This window comes from Eulemur rufifrons, chromosome 17 (assembly GCF_041146395.1).
Source record: "Eulemur rufifrons isolate Redbay chromosome 17, OSU_ERuf_1, whole genome shotgun sequence".
In the NCBI taxonomy this organism is placed as follows: domain Eukaryota; kingdom Metazoa; phylum Chordata; class Mammalia; order Primates; family Lemuridae; genus Eulemur; species Eulemur rufifrons.
Genome location: NC_090999.1, coordinates 74507168 through 74517219, shown reverse-complemented (window position 1 = coordinate 74517219; position 10052 = coordinate 74507168).

Sequence of the window (10052 nt, the reverse complement as noted above, 5' to 3'; positions counted from 1 at the left end):
TGCAAAGACTGAAAATTTAAGGGCAATCTTTTTCCTGAATGTCCATGGATATTTTATGAGGGAAAAGTTCACATGATTCACTGAAACATCATCAAAATTCTTGAGAAAGATTAATTTTACTGGTCTAAAAATTATGTTTGACCAAAAGTACATAAATATCAGATTAATTATTAAAATAATTATGATCATTATATAAAAATTCTCAATCTAAGTTTCACAAGCATATTTTTGCATTTTGATTGAGCTACTTTTAGTTTTAGAATTTTATCTTTAACAAATTGTGACTTTGAAAAGTTTAGATAATGACATAAAGCAAACTGGAATGGATATGAATGTAATCTAACATAGATCCTTAATTTTGCATCTGAGGAAACTGAGGCCAAGCACAAGGAAGATCAAGTCATTTACTGGCAAAGTCAAGGTAAAATCTTAATTCTTCCAATTCCCAAACCACTGGCTTTTTTGCCAGACTGCCTAAATCACATTGCTCTTGCAAGCATAGAATATGTGTATATTAACTGAGTTTTCACTATAATAAAGGAATTTATTGTTTAATGAGATGCCACAAAGAACCTTTTTAGGGCAAAGAACATATTAATAAAGAAATAACAATTTTTTGAAATGGTGGAAAATACTCTGAAGCAGCCTCCAGAAGACATTGTCTGCAGCCCTTACTGTAGCAATAAGCTGGAGTAGACTTAGGCCATTGGCTGTAACCTCTTTCTCAGCATTTCCTTTTGTATCAATAAAAAAGTTGGATCACACAATTTTTGAAATACTTTCTAGTTCTAACAGTTCAGATAAGGGTCTACTAGGAATTACAGTGAACTCTAATTTGATCTGCAAGTAGCCCTCCTTTCTACCTGAAGAAAAGGAAAGAGTGTTTACAGAATTGGAGTCCTTAATAGGGACCATTATAAAGGCCCTGTCTTGAGTCATTATATTTTTTGAGCCATTATTTTTTGCAAGGCCCACATTTCAAAGAGTTTCTGAGATGCAGCTTCTCAAACTCCTGATACAGGATCACATCTATGCCCTGCAATAGAGTATGATATAATTTATTGCAGTATATGTGATAAATATTGACATATAGAAATGCCACTATAACATAAACACATGCACAGACATCTACATACACACATACACACACCTTTTTTAGTTGCAGGAGTAAGTGAAATGGTTAATACTTTTAGCAAACATATGAATCTTTTAGCATACTTTCTATTGTATCTGAATAACACGTGTGCTGAGTTCTTAATGCAGTGAGAAAAGGAGTGAGCTCAGCTCACATCTCCCTTTCTTATCAGTCTTAGTAATGGAGAGAGACCCTCTGTGGGAAGGAAAATGAATGAGCTGTCTTGGATTGACTTCATGTAATGAAGTACAATGATCTATTTATTTTCTCTTAGTATGTACAGTGCTTTTTGGGACACTTAGAATTTGGCGACTATGATACTGTCACTTTCCTTTTGATGCCTTTCTACCACTTTCCTTCCATTTTTATATGTACTTTTAAGAAAGCGGTATAAAATTTGTTTATCTTGGGCTCGCTTGACAAACTTCAAATTTGGGACTCTAGAATGGCTAATTAAACTGCATGGAAATATTGGGAAAATAACAAGTTAAATATGTAAAAGGTAAGATTGTTGTATTAGATTAATAATCACCACTGATTTGAATACTTAAGCACAACCATATTAATGGAACCATTGCTTTTGGCTTTATTTTTTATCCTAGGCAACTCAATTTTTTTCTGAGTAATCTATCACAGCTTCATTGTGCTGAGAGATAGATTATTTCATTCAGTTAACAGTATTTTGGGGAAATTAAGCACAAGTATGTATATTTGAAGCCACTTTCACCATTATCAAAATATATTTATTTGGTACAATGTGTCACTTCAGATAAAGAAAACCCTAGTTAGATGTATCTTTCCTTGAGTACTTTGAGGACCTTCTAGTGTTGAAAGCAAAAAGAGGGATTTCTGATGGCTTTCACAGATGACTTGATCCTTTCTCATGAACCAGGCGTGGGAAACGGTTCCATATTGGAAGACTGCATTAATTTAGCTGTAATCAAGTAAGGCCACATTCAAGAAACTTCAATGAGAAAGATTTAAATATATATATTATTTTGTAAAAATCTAACTACTATGAACTTAATAATTTCAAAAAATGAAAACTATTTGTTATTTTTTAAGTTAACTAACCTTTTAATGACTTTGTTGTGTCTGCTTTTTGTTGGAAAGCATTTGAATGTTTGCAGCCTGGAGGTCCACAGTTTCAGTTGATCCTCTAGATGGGTATCAGTCATTTGTGACCTTAAGGGTGTCTTGATTTGGGTTAGGTAGGAGAATGTAGATTCACAGCAATAAGTGGTTGAAAAGCAAGAAAGCATTTTTTCAGCCATATTGCTGAAAGATTGGGTATTCTACTGCATTTTTCCATATTTCGATTGGATCTTTCTTAGCATGAAACAATGACTTTAACATATCTTCTACTGAGAGCTCAATCAGTTCTATCTGTAGTTCTTTAGGTGCTTTGGTTATATCAACTAGGTGAGGTTGAAATGCTAATTTGAGTGTGATATCATGATTCTCAAAGTCAGTGAACCTTTCATTGCATTCTCCAATTAATATGTCTATAACAGCTGTGTATTATTCAAATGATTCACATATATTACCCTGCTCGATGACCTTTGCTAACTGGAGAAAATGTTCATCCGAAATTTCCTTTTGAAGAAGTGTTTTGAAAAAAGATAACTTTTTTCAAAATGCTTGGATTTTTTGCCACATATCATATATAGACTTAATTTTACATTGCAAAGAAACATTCAAGTCATTTTGATTTGACGTGATATCACACAGAAATGCTGCATTCCCACAGAAATCTTCTTTCAATAATTCACAGTGCTGATTCTGTTCTTCATAAAATTTATCTGTTCTCTCACAGATAAAGTTTTGGCTAACACCTGTCCCTGTAATAGCCAATACACTTTAGAATAATACAGCAAATCCACACTGAGTACCTCATCATTCAACCTTAGCATGTTAAAAGACTGATGATACCATGTGGCATTTGCACAAATATAGTTAACAATACTTATAACTTGTTGCAAAGTGTCACTTAAATAACTTTAGCAAAGAGACTTTACTGATGCAAGATACAATGAAAAAAATGAGAGCATCTGGATCTGTTAATACTTTTTTTATGTGTGCTATAAACCTTTCATGTTTTCCTGTCATGGAAGGTGCCCTGTCTGTATATACATTCGCTAAATTTACCAAATTCAGTCCAAATTCATGACATTTATCTTGAAAGTTGTTGCAGATATCTATTTCCCATGTTCTGTTTGCAAGAGTGCCCCAAACGAGTAACTCTTTGTAGCAAAGAAAATCTTCTGTTATGACCCAAATGAAGTTTAAAATCTGTGCCGAGTCAGTAGTATCTGTTGATTCATCCAAAGAGATTGAATAATATATATATTTCCTTTTGAAGTTGTTCTCTTAAATTGAAGGCTAATTCTCGCTACTGATCAGTTTTTATTTCCCTTAAAAGAGAAAGTTGTTTGCACTTTGAAACATTATGGGTGTCTAAGCATCGTACAACTTAGACAACGCATTCTGTCACAATTTCTACATCACGTACCGGCTTCCCTTTTTTCCCCCGAGTAGAAAAACTACTTTATATGTTGCTTCAGTAGCATCATTTCCAGTTCTTATTGCTGCTTGAAAGAATTGTCTTTGCTTTTGCTTTTCATCTTTTAATTTCTGCAATACAACCTTTTGTGCCTCTCCCTCTAATTTAAAATATTTGTAGTCCTTATGAATTTACAATGCTGATGAGTATTGGATTTCTTTAATGTTGATATTTCAGTCTCCCAAAGCAAGCAAATCATCTTATCTTTAGCAGAAACAAGATAATATTGCAATGTTCAATACTCATTAAAAAATGTTTTCTTCCTTCAGCGTACTCTCGGTCTTTGACATGATTGGCTGTTAGCAAATGGAATTAAAAAATACTGTTGAGCTGTGCAACTGTTCACAAATTCCACTTCAAACAGAAACATAGTGCATCGTTGTCAGAAGCTGCTGACAGACTGGTGTACTCAGACCCCCATAAACTCTCTCCAACCAGCCTCGTGCAGTAGTGGTGCCAGTCAGGCAGGGGAAGCTAGAACTAAATCATGAGCGTAGCAGCCATAAATTTAACCCTTATGGCTTATTAATGTTCTAATTGTGCCAGTCAATCTGGGAACATTATTTTCTTGAAACTTATTTTATTCTTTGGCATTTTAAATACATTCATTTCAAAAATAAAATAAAAATATAAAAGATGAAAAAATGAATTAATGAAAATAAAAGAATTTGTTTTGTAATATTTGGATTCAGTCAAAAGGCTGCACTTAAGGACCTACGATGCCACATGTAGTCTTAAGGCTGTAGGTTCCCCACCCTTGGAATTAATCATTTATTACAATACTTTTAATAGAAATTTTAAAAATTCAAATTTTTAAAAGCTATTACAATTGTATTTAATAATTATAATTTTACACATATTAAATGTATAAAAATAGTATATACACAATTTGAAGGTGGTACTATTTGAACTGTTTAAGATTTGTTAATAAAGAACATATGGATAATTTTTAGCACCTTTTGAAGCCTGAAACAGCAAATATAAAAATGTAATAGCTCTTCCTGTTTTTAAAGTCTATTCTAAGTGCATTATATATATGTATACATATATATGAAATGAAATGTATCTTAAAAAATACAAGGTTTCTGTCCAGGAATAACTTTAGAGTCAAGAGTCAAAGTGACTCAATATACAAAGTGGAAAACATTTTGAAACATGACAGAAAAATAACTACATAGTGATAGTGGTAATTTAGCTAACATTTTTGTCTTTAGAAGGCTTTTCATCTCTTTCTTGATCTAGTGAGAAAACGGTGCCCATTTGGGCCTACTAGATAGAGAAAATTATTGGTGAATGCATTTGGAATTATTGATTATGCTGAGGCATAGTGAGAGTTGTTAAAAGGAGACTGAATCAGGGAAATTGAGCTGAATTCTCTCCCCTGGCAGTTCCGCCCTTCTCTCCCCTAGCCATTCTTCCTTTCCCTTGCAGAACCTTCAAGATCACAGATATGCACCCAATTCAGGAATGTTGCTGAAAAGTCATTTATAATAATGTGTGATAATGAGGCAGGAAAAGCATAACATAAGGCATATTTATCCATCTAATAATATACACCTCTGTTGATATGGGGAAAAATTCTGGAACATGAGTACCAAATCACAGAAAACTGTATGAGTGCATATTTAAGAGTTTGGTGTAATTCTTTAGCTATCAGTGGGAGTAACAATAACAGAACTCTCAAGCCTCATTTTCTACCCTTCTGCTTCCATTTTGAGGTTGTTTTCTTCACTATCCTCAAAAGATTATGCAATTATTTTTAGGCTTTAATTCTCTTTTCTTTTTCTGCTTTCCCCTTCTGCATTGTTCATATGTTTCAAACTCATTTCACATCTGTCAGGGTACACATTGTTGGACCAAGGTGCTTAATTTAGCAAATTTGTTTCAATTCTCTTTATGGGTATTTATTAACTCGATAAAATTTCCAATCCTGACAGCATATTTAAAATGCAAGCCCCTGGGACAGAGCAGGAACTTCCTCTTCAATGATCAGATGACGTGAGATAGCTAGCTCACGCACTTGCAAAACATGTTTAGGAAGTCTTAAGAGTGAGAAGACATTCTAATCATTATTGGGGAAAAGCAAGGCTCTTTCATTTATAAAGCAGTGTAAGTAGAAAGATTTGTAGAGCTGAAATAAGGCAAGGTAATAAACCACGCTTTAAACATGTCAAGTATTGTATAAACTCTAAACATGGCTTCTAATACTAAGAAATGCAGATGCCGTTAAAGGTTTGTCAAATAGTCATTGCAAGATTTAGAGAAGCTCAACTGGGGACCAGACTCTCATCTTACATAATCCTATAGGGATTTTGTCAAATAGTTTTAGAGGAACAAGTATTTTATCATGAACCTGAGTTTGCCTGCTGGCTAATACAGGGTTAGTGGACATTTTTTATGTTTGATTTTGGTGTGTGTGAAACTCTGCAAAGTAGTTGGATAAAATTCCACATTGTCTGGTAGTAATGAGTCTGGGCTGGATCAAATCTTGTCAGGTTCAGATTAGAGTTGACCCTATCTTTAGGGTCACATTTTCCAATCCTCACACCACTTTACAAGCTTCAGTGTGCATGAAATTATAAAACACAGAGCATGAGAAATTATCTCCTAGGTTGTTTTTGTGGCAAGAGAGCCCAGAGAAATAAAGTGATTTTCAGCCCTTTGAGTTTTATTACTTTCTGAAGAATGAAAATTTGGTTAGGGTCAGTTTTCAAGTTTAACAGTTCATCAGCCCATAATTGCACTCATTATTACTGTAGCCAGCTTTATATTGGAGTTTGATTAATAACGATATGCACTTCAGTAACGCTTTCCATTAAGTGGCACTAATTACACTGTAACTGCTGTTCAACAACCAAGCAAGTGTAACTACAATGTCATTTTTATGGAGCCAGATTTGCTCATAAGGGTACTTTGATAATGCTAATGTGAGAGTGAAGTAACTAAAAGTGTGGTGAAAAAATTGCTATTGCTTTAAATCCTGTAGACAAGAAACCATGGCATTCTGAGGTTCCTATTGGTAGGCAAAACTTTTGATACAGACTCTGTGAAAGCCTTTAGAATGTAATTAACATGCATTATCTGCTTAGAACCACTTTGAGTATTAGGAAGCCCAGTTGATAATTTAAAAGCATAGGATTTAATTGGAAGACAGGCTCAAATGTTCACTTTACTCATTTATTACTCTGATCCTGGGCAAGGTACCATCGTCTCTGTACCACATATGTATAACAATGCCTGCTCCTATATTGTGATGGTAGGATTTAATGAGATACTGCATCTGTGAAGATGCCTAATTCAGTGCCCAGTCCATAGTAAGGGCTCTTCAGTCTTTCATGGAGTCATGTTGTCTTCATTCCTTGCATCATTCAGTAGTAGGGAATGGATGCTTGTTCTCTTAGTAAGGTTTCTACTTGATTTAAGATTAAATAAATACAAATGCTTTAAAAACATGGACATAAGTAGGAAGGAAAAATGTTAAACTCTAATAGGAAAGAATAAATCTTAATCACTATCATATGACAAAGCTGAAGAAACTACAGGAAAGAGGAGGAGGGTCTACGTTTGATTCATAAGGTGGGATATTATATAGAAGGAGGGTCATCCATACGTGGGAGGGCTGGGGACAAAAATTTCAGCCAGATCACAAGGAATAATAAATATTAGAAATAATGAAGCAACATGGAGTAGAAAAGTCGCACAAGATATTGAATATCTATTACTTAAGAGTGATTGGGTTTTTTTGTACTACTTCTGGTTCTTCTGCTAATTATTGAATTTTCCCCCCAAAAAAAATGTTTCTGAGGAAAAAGAATTAGTACCTGTACAGAATAAATTATTGAACTACCCATAGTAGGAGTTAGAATGTTTTTTTTTTAAAGGGGAACCACAGGGAATGGGTAGTGCAGCAGTATGGTTTGCACATTACGTATTTAATAGTGAGTGATTATAAGGCATTGAATTAGAATCCTTGCAGGGAGTCAGAAATATTTGGTGGTAAGAAGGTCAGATGATAAAAGTAAGATCACAGTATATATTGTGATTGTGTTTCCCTATTATTTTCTTCATTTGAACCCCTCCGTTAAAAAAAATTTAGAAATCACCTTATGAAAATTAACCCAAACATACATTGTGGGGCTTGGTGTGAAGGGTGGTATACAGGAAACATGGAGAGAGATCACATAGATATAATTGTTACTCTGTAATTCTGGGTTATGGAATTTTATAAAAATGAAAGAAAGAAAAGAAAAAAGAAAAAGAAATCTCAAGTGATGCTATTTTAAACTATGTGCCCTTTCTTCCTGGTTTCTAATGATATGAATTATTGCTGGTGCCCAACTGCATCATGCAATAATTTAGCAGCAGGCTTTGTGGCACACCCAGTTGCAAGAGTGAGATCTCTGGACTTAATGCCAATGGGCAAGAAATTTGGGTGTGATAAAAAATCACAAAGGTTGTTGAGCTTATTGACAGGAATAGGCCCTTTCTGAAAACTAGTATCACTGATTAATAGCTGGTCAGCACCCATAATTAGACATTTGGCTCTGATTTTCTTGGTTGCAATAAACTCAGATTTTGTTTAAACTTGTTGCAGCAGTTTTCATATTTCCCTTCAAAGGAGAATTCTGTGGACTCTAATTTATCTAAAAATATAGAACTGTGAGGAAATTAGAGGTTCCCATAACATAGATATATATGATGGGAAAGAGTCACACTTAGCTACAATGTGCCAAACCACCACACAAAGCAAAAGGTAATACCCCAGAAAAAGAGAACTCAAAACCATCTGGAGCTATAGATGGGCTTGAATCTCTGACCTGTCACGTGGAATATTTAATCAGAATTCTATTTGTAGTTATCTATAAATATATGAATAATACGATATTGTACAGAATTTGTGACTGTTCAGGAATAAGGTCAGTTGTCCTACTTACATAGGTATATATTCAAACAGAGTCATGTGGGCTAAAGATATAAATGTCACCTTTTGAGCTTTTAACACTTTTTTCCAAGTAATTCATGACCATTAAGTAGTCTACTTTTCAGTTTTTCCCACATACACATCATCTATTCTTTCTTTGATTTATTTGTAAAAATCAAAGACAATATTTTACTATTCCATAGAACACAAACCCAACACACATACACATACAAAAAACACATAACATGCTTTTTAACATAAATTATGTTTTGTAAAGTAATTAGTCCACATTTATGCATAGTACTTGTACCATCAATTTTTGTTTATGCAAGAATCAATAATTACCTTTACATATAGCTACTATTGACAATGGTATTTGTAAGTATAGATATAGATCATCTGACCTGATGTAGGTCTCAATTGTTACAGCTGTTTGAAGCATGGAGGTGGGAGAATAACTAAGGTCTGTCAAAGAAATATACACACATATGCATGCAGGTACACACATACCCACAAACATCTCTAAGTGTATTTAGCTGAATACCTCTGTATCTACATATTTTTGGATGTTTCTTGCAATTAAAAAGTTAAATAAAAAGTGCTTTATTTTACTCTATAGTCTGTGCACCCAAGATATACAGGATGAGGTCTATATAAAAATATAAACTGCTCATATCCTATGTATTTTTTAAATGCTTATACTTTTTAAAAATTCTTAATGATGATAGTAATTACCTGCCTTTGTGTGTGTGTGTGTGTGTGTGTATGTGTGTGTATGTGTGTGCATGCAAGTGGATAACCATAGACAGCAAAACATAAGCTTTATTTTTCTTTAATTTTCTTCTTGTTAAGCAGATTTAAATTTATTTTAAAATAGAAAAAATTTTTACCACTGTGAAGACATTCATATATATGGAGAGAATTCGTTTTTATTTATATCATAATGCTAATATGCAAATTGAAAATACAAATATATGACACGCAAATTTGTGAAGCGTTCCATATTTTTATGGACACACTTGAAGCTCTGACTCGGGGGAATGGGCAGGACATAGGCAATATATATAACCTGAACTTTTGTACCCCCATAATAAGCTGAAATAAAATAAATAAATAAATAAATAGTTATGAGTAAAGATGGGAAAAAAAGAAAATACAAATATAAATAGTAGGGTAGATCTATGCATCTATGTGTCTTTATACCTGTTTCTGTGTGTATGTATGTATGTGTGTATGTATCTCTCTCCCTATTGTCTAGATCTACACAAATAAGAATGTACAAATTGTATTGAGTAGTCTCATTCTTAACCCCCAATATGTTCTCCAGTCCATAATTTTGTTCTTTACCAGGACCTTATGTGTATATATCCTTTCATATCTTCTTAGACTCTCCTGTACCCAACTCTGCATGGGCTGCAACCAACTTCACAATG